Source organism: Nothoprocta perdicaria, unplaced genomic scaffold (genome assembly GCF_003342845.1).
Source record: "Nothoprocta perdicaria isolate Ctin4 unplaced genomic scaffold, notPer1 scaffold_340, whole genome shotgun sequence".
In the NCBI taxonomy this organism is placed as follows: domain Eukaryota; kingdom Metazoa; phylum Chordata; class Aves; order Tinamiformes; family Tinamidae; genus Nothoprocta; species Nothoprocta perdicaria.
The window spans coordinates 120978-135904 of record NW_020455578.1 but is presented as its reverse complement, the minus strand read 5'-3'; the positions used below and the strand labels follow the sequence as shown (position 1 = coordinate 135904).

The 14927-nt window shown below is 44.9% G+C and overlaps 1 protein-coding gene across 1 annotated transcript in view; it reads left to right on the top strand.

Annotated features, from left to right (window-relative positions):
* The window catches only part of PCDH15 (protocadherin related 15), a 129784-nt gene that overhangs the window by 12986 nt on the left and 101871 nt on the right, over window positions 1–14927 (top strand). The window lies entirely within an intron of this gene.

Below are 14927 nucleotides of genomic sequence, written 5' to 3'. Positions count from 1 at the left end.
TTTTTTTTTTTTTTTTTTTTTTTTTTTTTTTTTTTGCAAAACAACTTTATTCCTAGCAACACTAGGAATACGCTAGCTTTGTTCACGGCAGCCTACACAGCTATGGTGTGCGACCATTAAAGACGCCCTCAAAGATTAGTGTGAATGTTTTGTTTCAATGCCACTGGATCAGAGTGTATTTATATCAGATAATGCGATGCAATGACAACGTTTTTAAAAAATGAATCGTAAGAGTGGCTTGACAGCTAGCAGTGCAAGATAATGAAGTCTTTTTGTAGCAATTTATTACTTTTTTCATCTTCTTGCAGAAAAATTGTGACTGAGTGGATGATGCTTCTAGATATAGGGGTGCTGCCACTGTCRCTACAAGAACTGTAGATTCTAGACAGTTGTCTGCTGTGATTCCTGATAGGAATAAATAGACGCTGTTCTGCTTTGAAGCTGCTTGGCAGGCAAACTTCAGGAACTGTGTGAACAATTTCAAGCAGCTGCTTGCTTGCTTTTTTTAAAGAGCACTCAAAAAATAAGATCTTGAAGTTTCATTTAGCAGTAAATTGGATTGTAGTGGTGTAAAGGAGTCTGCCACATGATRAATTTCATAAGTGTGGAACACATTTTTTCCTTTTTTCCTCCTTTTATAAACGAATGGCGATGATGGTATTAACGGCACAATTTAATTTTTTCTCTGATGCTCAGGGGGTTTCTTCTGTGCAGAGAATTATTAAATCATGTCTATCCAATTTCGCTATATTGGTAAAGCGACAGTTGAGGCTGAATCTTGTGAAATGAGTCCCTGTTTCTTGGAAGGTTTTTACTTGGCAGGTTTTGGAGCCATATATCCCTTCCCAGAGCAGGGCAAGGATCCCAACCTGAGCTGGAATCCTGAGAACGGACAGATCCTGGAGACAGAGCTTCATTTATGAACTCCCTAAAGCTACCAAGCAGCTCAGCACGCTCTGGATTCTGCTGGTTGGCCTCACAGGATGGAATCACAATGGATTTGGGCCATGGAAATCCCTGGGGAACAACGTAGGCTCCCAGTGCGTTGGGCAAAGCGAAACCTCCAAAACGGAAACCTCCGTCTGCCCGGCTGTCGCAGAGCTGTTGTAGCTGGCTGTTAACGGCTTGATTGAAGAGCTGCACATGGGCTTGGTGTTTAATGCTCTTCTCACAACACACATCTAAATGGGCAGGAGGATTTTTTCAGGGAGGACAAAGGTGCAAAGGCTGAAGGAGCTGGGGAATCAATGAGCTGCCTATTCTGCTTTGATTGCTGCACACGGACAGCTGCAGTTGCCACTATTTAAGCACATTGGAGCGACGTTTTGTTGGTTTTTCCTCAGGAAACGCTGTCCTCTTGCATTTGCCTTTGCTCACGCTCAGTTGTCACAGTTGGGCTCCAGTTGTACCTGCTTGCCGCTCTCCCGGGCCGATGGCTCAGAGCTGTGTCCCCCGCAGCAAGCTGCTGGGTTCTGCGCACTAAATACTGAGTAACTGCAGAACTAGTTAGGGGTTTGGTCAGGACTGCAAGCCTTTCCTAGTCTTGRCGTGTACAATGACAAAAATCAGGAATTTGATACCATTTTGTAGTGGTTGTGGGTTTTTTTAGTAACTAATATTTATGCTTTCTAATGCAAAATATTTTTCAAAAGGTATTTCTGATTTTTTTTTCTTTTTTTAAGGCGGAAATTCTCCTTAGAATGACTTGACATTTGCGATCAGCTCATCTTTGATAGTTTGCCTGTTCAGAGCACATTATTTACTTTAAATCATGATACACAATTGGCTTCATTGCTCAGGTTTGCAGTCTGCCTTGGCAAGTTAAAGTCACGTTTCTGAAGCATTCCTTGGCATCATTTGGAAACACTAAATGCAAATTTTAGTGTAGTTACTGTTTGATTATTTACTTTACAGTTCCAACAAAGCTTTGCCAGGATGGGTGTATTTAATACATTTTCAGCTGACTTGAAATTGCTTCTACTGTGGGGAGGGGAAAGAGACGGTTGTCCTTTGTGCTCCAGCAATAACTAATAGTACCATCTAATGTTCTGTTTGAGGAGCATTTTGGGATCTTTTGGGTTTTGGAACTGTTGTTTATTAAGTAGCAGCAGGCACAGGTTGACCCAACAAGTCCTGTGATGCATCTCAGCATTTATCTGCCCTTGTGTCACTGAGTGGTCCTGCCTTCACCAACCCTTAACAGGAATTCTGGCCAAGTTCTTGGCAAACTTTGTGCCTGCAGCGCCATGATATACATTTGCAATGTTCATCCGGAAGCAAATCTCCTCCCCGGAGTATGTCACCATCACCAGAATGGATACGTGTTCCTGTTGTGTCACTTGCCAGCAAGTCCTTGTGTTATCTTCTCTGCTGCCTGTTCCTGTAAGCAGCTCTCTTGCACTGATGGGGGACTTGGTGGCATTTATGTGGATGCCAAGATGAGTGAGTAGTACAGCTAAAAATAGCTCTAAGCATCTGGTAGCCAAGGAAGGGAGGGAGTATTTTGATTCGGTTCTGCTGGAGGAGTGGGAATTGGAGTACGGAGCAGGAACGCACGTTCAAGGGATGTGGGTGAGTCTTTCTCAGGCCCCTTCCAGGAAGGATCAACCTGGCGTCGTCCAACCGGCCTTGCCTGATGCCGGGTGCACATGAAAGGCATTAAGGAGGTGTCACACCAAGCTCAGGTCTTCCATTTTGCTGGTGGCCGAGGTTCACCAGTGCTCCTGTGGTCGTTGCTAAACACCTCGGGTTTAAAGGTTGCCGTGTTTCGAGCAACCCACACCCAGAATCGCCTGTTCTGGTCCAGTTAGACCATGTTGGGTTGGACCAACTCGGCCGCTGTGCAACTGCTTCGTTACGTGGTAGATGGGTAGGCAATAGCAGAGATGCTCAGGCTTTTGAGGTGGTTCATAACCTACCATCGATCACGAGCACCAAAGAGCGGTGCTGGCCAGAGACAACCTTGACCTCGCYAACAAGCAGCGGTGACAGTAACTGGAGTCAGTGGATGGTCCCGAGCCTGGAAAGGTGATGAGGCAGGTCCAAGGCCCACCAGGGCAATCCAGCCCGAACAACATGGATAGGGCAGGAGGTGGGTACAAACATGGACGTGGGGCGGCCCTACTGTGTGGTAAATGAAGTAGCTCTTCCATAATAGCCTGACGGATTGGAATCCAGCTGGCATTTACCCTTACGCTCAATAATGGGATGATGGTGCAGATTTTGTGATCTTTCCCTTAAACTTAGTCGTATTGGTATTTTTATAATTCATTTATGCTTTATAAATTAATGGCCTCTATAGCTCAGCTTCAAAAAAAAAAAGTACGTTTCATAGTAAATTACTATTGTTCGCCGTAACATTTTAAATTTATTTCTCGTCTCYGTTTCTTCACCTCTGTCTACCCCAGGTACCCTGATTAAATGAAAAAAAATGACCCAGCTGTAGCAGAATTAGAGTAAAAGCTCTGCGTTCTGCAAAAACGCCGATTTTGGTTGCACATTATAAGAAGTTTTGAATAAAAAATTCAGACTCGTTACTTCTAAACCCTGTTTCTGTGCTTGTCAAGGCAGCTAAGATGCTCAGTGTCTCTACCACCTTGTATGCCTGGTCCCGCGTACCAGGGGTCCCGCGTGCCTGGGGTCCACCCTCCTTCTCCTCTGTGAGCAGCAAACGCCCTGCTTCACCTGGATGGGCAAAGAGACCATATTTTGTTTGCCTTTGAGGGCTTCTGCATCGCTCCTCCTTCTGTGTGTGCCTGAAGAGGCTGGTGCTGAGCMCGGAGCGGCGCCCGTGTGAGCAAGGAGCTGTTCTCAAAGCCCTCAGCAGCGTTGGTAGCTAAAACATCAAGTAGCCCAGGAGCACAGACAGATCCCCGATGCCTTTAAATACATCTCTTTTGCTTTGATGTTGAAAAGGCAGGTCACTGCCTACCAACTYGGGCCTGTTTTTGTCTGGATTCTCTTTGGTTTGAAGCAGGCTGGTTTTAAGCATTGTAAGATTTAGCTATGTTTTAACTTGGACCCTCTCTTGGGATAACGCTGAAGTTACTGCTTGTTTTGCACAGCAAAATGCTGTCACAGGGAAGCGCTTCGGGAAGGGATGGATTTCCAAGGGTTGCTTAGCTCAGACATAAACTGTATGTGTATTAGAGGACTCCCATGTGCCAACTCGCTGCACCCTTTTAGTTCTTGAAGAGCTGTGTTAATCAAAGCAAATGTTGCCTTCTACAGCTCAGATACCCCCTCCCGCCCTTAATTCCCTGAGCATTTTTCATCGTTAACGTGGCCTTCCTCACCTTGTCCTGCTGACATTGGCAGGACAGTTTTCCTTTGATTTCCCATACCTCATACCATCTAAACTCTAACAAAACAGCATTTTCTTTTCCTTTTTGCTCCCTCTCGCTGATGGCTCTTGTGCCTGCTTCCTTTTAAAACAAACCTCCCACTAGCTCCCTCTCCTGAAGATCCTTCCGCAAGTTCTGCTGGCTCAAGCATCCAGTTTCCCACTATCCGTGCTGGCAGCTCCGAGGTCGCTCCCAGCATCTGCCCTTCTGTCAGAGGCTGCTTTTTATCATTTATCATCAAAGGTCAACGTCTGCTTCCAGAACTGCTTAACTGCGTAAGCCGGAGCACTCCGGAGACTTGGGGTCCAGCTTTTTAGTCAGTCCCCTCCTTCTATGGTGTGCCAGCCATGACAGTCCATCCCTTTGATGCCTGTCTTCTGTTGTGTTGATTCTCAGAAAAGCAGCTCCCAAGTTCTCGCTTTTAATTACACTGCTTCGCAGATGAAACTTGCTCTGTTTTTATGACCCTTTTAGTGGGTATCGGGCAACTTCACTGGTTCTCTTCCACCTTCAAAAATCTTACATCGATTGCAATCTATTTTTCCTTTTATTTTATTTTACCCATCAGCTTGCATCTTCTTTTTCAGAATTATTATTTTTATGCTTCATTCTGTTTCACTTTCTTCCTCTATCTTTTCCAAATGCTCTAGGTACATGAGCAATTCATGGTGTTGTGCCCTTCCTCGGAACTCGGTAGTTTGGTCACAGACATTTTTTTCCTGTGCATTAAAACAGGAGAAATAGTAAAAACGCTGAAGTCTTGGGTTTGCTAGTCGTACTTTTTGGTGAGTTGGGTACAGRTGTGTGTGGTGTTGGAAACTCAAAATGTTTGTTTCCTACTAAAGAGGTAGAGTTTCTTCCATTTAGAAACACAGAGTTTTCATCAAAAATTGAAATATATATTTAAATATGTTGATTAAAAGAAAGAAATATCTCTGAGCATGTAGCTCTTGTTTTAGGTAAGCTGATTTTAGCATCTCTGGATCAAGATCATCCTTAGAGAGAGCACAGGTCAGGGCCGCTCAATGTGCCGGGCAGCTTCTCCTTGGGTGTTTTATGCCACAGCTTTGACTATGAAGCACTTGGTGGCCATTAAACTTCTGGAGCTCTCCCACAGATTGKGTTCTCTGGGGTGCAGGGGCCAAATGGAAAGATCTCCAAGAAAGAGCCCAGGAAGGTGGGAAGCACTTTGGCCATGAGATGAAGCACTTGCTTGGAGTCATGGTGGTTTCCAGTCAGCTGTTGGGTGGTCGGGCTGACGTTTGAGGTTAATACAAATAAGGTGTAGTTGACACCACAGCTTGGATAGGACTAATTCCTGCTGATGTCATTTATGTCACTCTGAACTCCTGGTTTATACTCTGTTGTTTTCAGCTTGGCACAAGTTGTGTCCGTAAGGAAGAGAACGGGAGCAGAAGTTGCCTGAGGAACTGCCACAGCCAGCTCCTCTTTAGAGACGTAAAGAAACTTAAGGAATGGCCGCTGCTTGTAAGATGTCTCCTTTGTAAACCAGACAGGATCAAACATTATTATTCTTGAATAACTCTAAACATGCTATTTGCTTGCTTAGAGCATAAATGAGAAAACATTTGTTTATAGACAACAAGGCTGATGAACCAGAAGCCTTGCAGTTTCCCACGGTGGCTATCAAAAATGTCATTCTCTTTAATCTCAACTCCCTTGAGACGCCCTTTGCTGTGCTGTGGGAACACTTCCTACGTGTTCTTACCAGAGCATTTAACGCTGCTCTAAGGAGCTGTGGAGGATTAGCTGAGAAGTTGAGTGTTATCTGCATGTTTTTCCATATGTTCAAGATGATGCTGYGCTCAAGCAGCGCGTTCCTGCAAGGCTTGCAACATATGTTCTGTAGGTAACTGGTATCATCATAAATTTAGGGCTTGGGGGTTGTTGAAAATACAATTGCAGTGAACTGCAGTGGTAGAAGAGGTGGGACAAGCAAGTTTAGTGGCTTAATCATTGAGATCTCTTGTAGCTTTTTCAGTTGTCGGCCCTTTTAGGAGACACTCAAGGTGCTAATGGAGAATCGGGTAGATGAGGTCCTTAAAGGAGGAATGGGATATGGACATGAAGAGGAAAAAGCCAGGGAACAAGAATTGGTTGGAGATGTTAGGATGTCAAAGTTTCAAAATTGATCTAGATGTCAAAAAGAAATATAGGGAAAAGTGCATGAAATCACAGATGACAAGATGAGGATTTCAATAAATCTTGTAAAGGCCCCGATACCGGATGGAAAAAATAGTTGGCACACGCACTGACTGAAGAGTTGACAATATTCTGCTTTAGGAAACGAAAATGATCCTGAAGTGAGGACCAGAGTTCAGCAGTAGGTGCRAAAAAGTAAAGGCACGGAAGCAAATGCAAAATAGGTAAAAATGAATATACCAAAGTGGACGTTAAAAARGAAACCACAAAACAGGTTAGCAGGGGAAGTTCATTGGAAATTACTTAACCTGGAGAAAAAGGCAATGCACACGACTGCAAATGAGTGAGAGATGTGGTAAGAATTGCCACCTGTAGTTAGTGCCTGGAAGTATCAGCCCAAAGAGTTTCCTCTCTTGTGTTACTTTGCAATTAGGGTATCAGGCAGTGCAGCTTTGTTACTAGGGTGTATTCCTAAACTGCAGAATTGAGTCCCTCTGTTCTTTGCAGCATCATTTTGAGTTTCTGCTGTCCCGGTAGCCAGAAGTCGTCTGAGYTCAGCCTCTAGACAAGCCTTGCTCGATTTGATGTGGCCGCTGCATCACTTACTACACTCTTGATGTTTGCAAGGTCTTTCGGGCCACTTTCTGAAGGAGAACAGCTCATTTTGGCAAGGTAGGGGGCATGACAATTTGGGAAGGAGCTTCCTGGGAGAGCATCTTGGTTTTTATTTAGTGGTGGTTGCGTCCTCGGGCATTCTAAGAGCTCCTCCAAGCAAACTCATCTCCTTCCCACTATTGGTGTTTCATGTTAGAAGGCGCCAGTCCRGATTCAGACTTTGGGGCATTATTTATAAAAGCAGTGGATGAAGATTTGGGCTCTTTATATGATAATTGAGAGCAGTGAGAATGCGAGGTGGCAAATGAGTCCCAAGCATCWGTAAAGGCCAGTCTGGGAGATGCAGTAAAACATCCCCATGGTTTTCATAGTTAACATAAAAACCATGTGTTTTCCTGAGCCGCAGAGAGCTGGTGCTGAAGGAGAGAGAGGAAACAGAGATAACATAGTTGTACATAAAGAGTGTGACCAGGGATTTGCCTCCTGGTGGGAATCCAGTGCAAGCAGGTTTGCCAAAAAAATGCCAGATTTACAAAGCTGCACAAAGCTTGTTCTCTGCAATACTTAACTTTTACATTTTATTTATTAAATGCTTATTCATTGAATACTGGCATGGTCAAAATACAGGGTAGCTGTGTCTGATTCAGATTTTTTTTKGGGGGGAAGCTGTTGCTTGAGATCGTGCTTGGTCAGCTTGGAGATGAAATAGTATTCAACTTAGCTGCACAGAGGGAAGAACTCTTGGGTTTTCTTCCTTTACAGATCAGGAAAAAGACTTGTATGTCACTCTAAGATGTCACTGATTGTCTTATAGAAAAGAAAGAATGTATATTTAAGGAAAAAGAACACAAAACATTTGCTTTGAACATTTATTTTCTTGCAATAAGGGAGCTGAGGTTTATTAAAACACAGGAGATGCTAAAGCAGTCAAGACAAGCTCTAAAACAGGCTTCAACAGGCTGAGCTGCGTCACGTGCACGTTGGTGCCCAGCTCGGCAGGATCATCTTCTCACTGACTRTCTCATTCTCTACGCACCTCTTAGGAGCCAAACGATTCTTCTGCTTTCCTGAAAGGGCTTGTTCCTAGCGGGTTTTGTTGTGGGCAAAGAACTGCTGAAGAAGACAGCTTGAAAATTCAGTGTCATCCAGYCAAACCGGCTGCAGTTGGGAAAAAATGGGGATGGATCCTGATGGATCTTTGAGCTGGCGGAGGGGGAAGATGCTATCTGTAGAACCATTTAAAAAAACAATGAACCAAAACGTAAGAAATTTAAGCTCCTTGGGCAGGATTTGCAATATTCAGCTTTCCAATATCCTGAGAGGGCACAAAGGATCTTCAAAAATAGCCAGTTTTATTTCCCTTTTATTTTTTTTCCTTTTTAATTTATTTTTTTCTCCTGKTAGGAAACTTCATTTGGCTCATTTTTTGGCTTGCAGAGGTGTACGTCTCAGGGGAAAGAGGCYGCTCTTCCTGTGCCGAGGAAGAGGTTGGTACCTGGGCCTGCAGAGAGGTGTTAGCCCACCTGGAACCCACGTGGACATTGGGGGCCAAGTGCGGCCTCGGGGACTCAATTTAGTGCCCTAAAGACCAAGTGCTTTAATCTGGGGAATGCAAAGTGGGGGAAGGAGAGGCTCTGAGGCCAGATAAGCCGCTCTCCCCTCTCCTGCTTCATCCTATCAAAGGCTCGGCGGCTTAGGTGAGATGAACCTTCTCCCAGCTCCTGACAAAATGGAAACCCTGCTCTTAGGTGAGTGTGAGGATGAGACTGAGGATGGAAAAATCAGAAATTYGTAAATCTGCCTGACGAAACAGATTACAGAGCTGCTGTAGCCTCCTAGGCTCTCTTCTCATCTAACACAGGCTGTGTTTTCTTTTACCATTCTCAACTGCCTTGAATATGGGTGAACAAGGGGAACTATCCTTGACGAAGGGTCCGTAATAAATTGCCTCCAAGGGTAATTGTGCTCTTTATGATACCTAATATATGTACGTATTACATATGCATCCATATTATGTATAATACATATAGCATATGTATTATATATTTATATGTATATAATATATACATATAAATAATATGTATATGTATATGTATACCTAATATATGTACGTATTACATATGCATCCATATTATGTATAATACATATAGCATATGTATTATATATTTATATGTATATAATATATACATATAAATAATATGTATATGTATATGTATATGTATGTGTATATGTATATGTATATTATTAATATATACATATAAATAATATGTATATATTATATAGTAATATATACAATAATAATACATACAATTATATTGCATATACAATAATAATATACAATTATATGTACATAGCATATAGCATAATTTATATATTTTATATAATAAATATAAACTATATATTATAAATAATATATAAAATCACATTCATTCCTTTTAGCCCAAGTTTTTAGGATGATTGTTATGTGAATGTACTGAGCTATAGGTGGAGGTGACTCCGTAACTTCTTGAGTGGAAAATGCAACATGACGTGTTGATGAGCAGTGTCGGGGTCTTGGGGACCTGCTGATTGCAGGTGCCCGTTGTCACTTGGTCCCTAAAGGCTTGTCTAGATGGGCTGGCACAAGCTGGCAAGTGCACGTCATTGTAAGTGACTTAAATTTGCCCTCCTTGCTTGATCTGTGTTGTGGCTAAGGCAGCAAAAGGTGGATTGGAGGTTTGTGCTGCTCCTCCAGGGCAGCCCAAGGGGCAACATCAGGAGGCCGCAGCGGGGAGCAGGAGCTGCTGAACAGCAACAGGGCTGCGCTCGTCGTGTCGCTGAGAAGGGCTGCAGAAACGGATCGCACTGATGGAAAGTGTTAGAAGATGGACAGGGATGGGTATTAAAAAGCCTCTGTCCTCTTCCCCCATGTCTTCTGCTGACTGGTTCCTCTGCAGATGGAAGTGATGTCCCCCTGGGCACCGTCTCAGCTGGTGCCTCAGGAGAGATTAGCCCTCTGGTAAAACCATTGGGGGATTTTCGGGGAGATTAGTCTGCCAAATGCCTCACCCTCTAGGACCGAATGTCTCCACGGCCCTGATGTTTATCAGCCTCTTTAGAGGTCTTCCAGAGAGCTGGTTTCCAAGGGAAGTGGATTTCCAGCTCTGCAAAGCCTGTTGGGAAGCTGTAATGAAGGGGAAGCCAGTGGTGGCCGGAGCATGTTCCCGTAAAAGCATCTTGGTAAAGAGAGAAGTCTGTGTCACAGCTGGAGTTTAGCTTCTTAACCTCTCCCTTCAGAGGACTCAGGCTGATGTTTCAAACAGAGTAGGACATTTTTCTACTTAAAGAGCTRCTTTTTGAAACAGAGTTGTCAGGCCATTAGTAGGGAAATGGAGCACTGTTAGCATGCCAGCACTTAAGTCCCTGCTATGCTAAGTGGAACTTTTTGCCCTGTTTGAAATGGCCGCCTCCTCTTTGATTTGCATGTGTTTGAAGGCATTTATAATTTGAAGACCCTTTCTCATATCTCCTTTTTGCAAAAATTGAGTTAATTTTCCAGCTGTTCATAATATAATGCGATTTCTCTGTATTAATCTATATCAATCAAATTTACTCATTTCCTTTATGAGAAATATTTATGCCTACTCGGAACAGATCTAGTTAAAACTGATTGCATCTCCTTTGGATCCATCAGGACATATATGTGTTTTTACTCCTTGGTCAGAGCCTGGGAATATTAGAAGGAGGGAAGATTTAGTGCTACCCATCTGCAGCATATCATCTAAAGATCATTTAAAGTCTTGACCGTAATAATAATAGTCACAATGTTGTCAGGAATAGTATCTTCTGTGTTCCTGCCTGTAACCACTTAGGGCAGTGGCCAAACTTCTTCCAGAAGTGCCAGTATTTGTCTCGGAGGCATTGGAGGGTCGCAAGGCAAAAGGGCAGCTGGAGCTCGGGCTTGGTGCTTAACGTCGCTCCAGAAGCTGCCTCCATTTCATGAGTGGATTCTGATTCGCAAGCTGCTTTGCTTGAGCCCACGTTGTTGAAGCAGATGGAGGGGCCTCTTGGCTGCACAGAGGGTTTGGGTTCAGGACTGAGAAGCATCAGCCTCCTGGGTGACCGCTGCTGACTGCTGCGTCATTGCAAGCTGAGGGAGAAGCATCGATCATTGTCTGGAGGTGASGGTGATTACTTGACCAAGATGGTCTAAGATGGACTCAAATGAGTCCTCCATGGAAGCCAAARAACTAGAACACCGCACAAAGCAGGGGGGCCCCACGGGCGAAGGATCCCCCAGGCAGGGAGCTGCAGAGCTCTCTTGGCAGGCCCTGCCTTCCCACACGTGCTGCCGTGAGGAGCAGCAGGGAGAGCCAGGTGACRCTTCACCGTATGTGCAGGAGAATTGTACAGCTGCTTTGGCCGCCATCCTCCCCCATTCATATTTTTTTTTACGTGTTTTAAAATGAAATTTCCACCCTTCCAATTGAAAATGGTGCCTCAGTACAAACAAACCCCAAGGCACCCTAAACCAAACCAAATCTTCAGCGCCTGGTGAGAAATGCTGTTATTTTGAGACTTAAAGCAAGCAACGAACCTTAATTCTCAGGGGTCTGTTCACTACCTTATGCAAGGTAGGCCAGCATCACTGAGGAGCCTGCGTTGTTTTTACAGTCTGGCTGCCACAGTCTGGCTGCCACCAGTTTTTACAGTCTGGCTGCCATTTTTTATTTAAAAATAAAACAGAAAAAAAAAACAGCTTACAGAGCTCTAATTCTTGGCAACCTGAAGGCTGCATCTGCAGAGAGACATAAGGTGAGGAGCCACCTCTTATGTTAAAGCTCAGATCTTGCAATCTTGTCCTCCGAGAAAACCATCTATGCTGCTTGACTGTTTTCTTATGGTTGTTTTAATTACATGTAATTGAGCTGGGGAATTTCAGTATGAATTTACTGTGTTTCAGTGAAAGACACGATGCTGGAAGCAGCTTACTGATAGTAACGTGCTGATAGCAGTGCCCCTAGGAAGGGGCCCGCAGGGCCGGGCACTGGCCTGGCCTGGTGCAGAGTAGCTCAACAAATGTGCAGCTCTGTGGTGCACGTCTCTCCCTCCTGTTTTATAGGTCTAGGAAATGTATTTTTAGATGTGCTACTCAGACAACCAGACCGAGTGGGCTGGAGGAGACGGGKTTTGTTGTTGCAGGGCACCTCCGAGCCTCTCGTGGGCTTTGGCTCCGTGCACATCATGGCTCCCAGGGGAAGCTGCTCATTTACGGGCTCGTAAGCACCTGGTGAAGGATCCAGAAACTCTCCTTGAGCTTCCGGTGCCATTGCTTTTCAGCAGGACATCAACATAAATGCAGAGGGGCTTCTTGCTAGGCTCCCCCTGAGGTGCATTTTTGGTCTGGCAGTTGAAAATAAAATCTTTTAAGAATAAGATGCTCCATAAGTAAGGAAGTTGTTGTCATACTCAATGATAAATACAGCATGCCTTTCTCACATTAGTTCTGCCATTTCCAAGATCAGTCTTTAAACGTAGTTGTGTATGCACACATTCTGTGTGTTGGATTTGGTCAGAAAGCTACTGAAGTTCAGAYCTGCCACTGGGTGAGCACTTGGGTGTCTGGCACTGCTAGAGCGACCAAAACCCAACCCAGGCTGCGCTGATACCATCCAACATGATGGAGTTTGTACCCAGTGTTTGGAGTCCCACAGTGTGGAACGACGTTTCCTTCATCTGCAGATCTCCATTCTGCAAATGCTCCTCGTGCTCCTGGTGACTCAAAATGAGAGTCAAGCCCTTAGGAGGCCTGAAGAATGACCTTAAATGTACACATCTACCAATTGATCCCGGTAACAGGACAAAGATCCAACAGAAAAAGGGAAASGGGGTCTGGGGAGAAAAACAGGATTTATTCTCAAATATGCAGTGGTCTCTTTCCCTTGGTGTAAACACGTGGCACATTTCACTTACTAAACTGCTTTCTCTGGTAGATTTTAGGTTATTTTGCGTAGTTGCAGGTGAGCGGGAAGGGGAGCAGTGTGATTTATTGGAAGTTTGAGCGGGAGGCCTGGAGATGGATGGCAGCATTACGGTGGTAAATGTCATCAGTGCCRTGCTCGAGCAGCGTATCCCTTTTAATTAGAAATGGGTCCAGGTTGCTGCCGCCCCTTTGCCTGCATTTTTGGTTTTTCTGGGAGGAATCCCTTGGTTTTTGCGCTTGCTGAGCTGGGAGGGACTTTATTGTAAGGGCATTCCTGCACCTTGCAAAAGCACCCTGTGCACCCCAAAAGGATAAGCTATAAGGGGTCTCTTAACCCCATTTTGTTTTAAAGCATGTCTTTACAGTGAAGCAGGGAATTAATAAGGTTGGACGATCTCTGTGAGCAGACTGATAAAATCCCTGTGTTTCTACTTCCAAAGGACTCACTGTCCTGGGCTGCCACATCCAATAAAATCTGGGTTTGGAGCAGTTCCTGCTCCAGCTGGGAATTTGCTGGGCTTGTTGGGTCAGTAAAAATGCCAGAAGAAGGTAACGTGGGACAAAGAAGTCCTGTTCCAGGTCTGCTTGAGAGCTGTGGATGAGTCCAAGTGCGGGAATAAGGCTCTGCTGGAACTTCATTTAACCTTGAACTTCACTCTTGGATGTTGCTTCAAACTCTGCATTTCAGAGCTGGAAAGGAAGAGGATCCTRTTGACACCATCCACTAACTGGTGCCACTTTGGTCACCAGCGATGGAGCGATGAGGTCTGGAAGCGATTGGAGTAACAAGTTGCTTGTATTTGGAGCAAGATAATTTGGCACCCCCATGGGTATACGCTGCAAAAGGCAACAGGACTAGGGTCCTTTCCAGCTCTGAAATGCTAAGTTTGAAGCAACATCCAAGAGATGAGCGCTGCCCGTGTCACACTTGGCAGCGCTACCTCCCCGTCCGGGCCTGGCCAAAGGTCTTCTGGGCTTGAGGGCAACCGTTTGCTAGTGGCTTTTGGTCTCCTGCACTGCAGTCTGTGCCAGGGTACTCAGGAATACCTGAAAAATTAGCACTGCTGCCTCTTAATTAGCGCTGCACATACTCATTTTCATCCATGACGGGTCCCAACCCTGGTAACATCTCGGCTTTTCTCGTGCAAGACAAGAGCTTGAGCACCAGGAGGAGATGCAAGCCATCTGTTGCTAACCTTGATGGCACGTTCTGATGTAATATCRTTAGACTTTTTGTTCCCATGTTCAATTAGCCTGGAAATCAAAAAAAAACCCGCAGGATGTTCTTAGCAATGCTTGCTGGAGGTGGGATGCCAACGTAAGTATTCTCTTGTGCTTTTTCATATTATGTATATCACACCAGTGAAACAGTTTGCAAAATTAAAGTTAGTTGCTTATTCAGTAATACTGGGTTATTGTTAATAATAACATAAGCAGACATCAGGTGCTAGCACCTAGGGGAGTTTCTTCACAGGCTTCTCCTGGCTCTGGGAGCGTGGTTCTGTGAGCGTGCAAGGAGCAAATGGCAACTGCTGCAGTTGGGAAGCTGTCCTAGCATGCTTGCACAGCCTACACAAGCAGTGAAGTCATTTAATATCCATAAAATGACAGGGTTGGTTCAGGTTTGCCCTAAGGTCCAGCTTTGCCGGGCGGCCCCGGCGCTTCGGTCGCCACGAGCGTCGCGCCCAGGCAGGCGGCTCCCGCCTGGGCAGCCAGCGGCACCGCTAACATACGCTGGGTTATTAACAGGAGCTCAATCCCGGATTAGGGCGCCTGTAGGGATTTACTTACGAGATGCCTGGAGGGTTTAGGGTGCACAAAGCACTGGTCCACCCTGCTGAGCC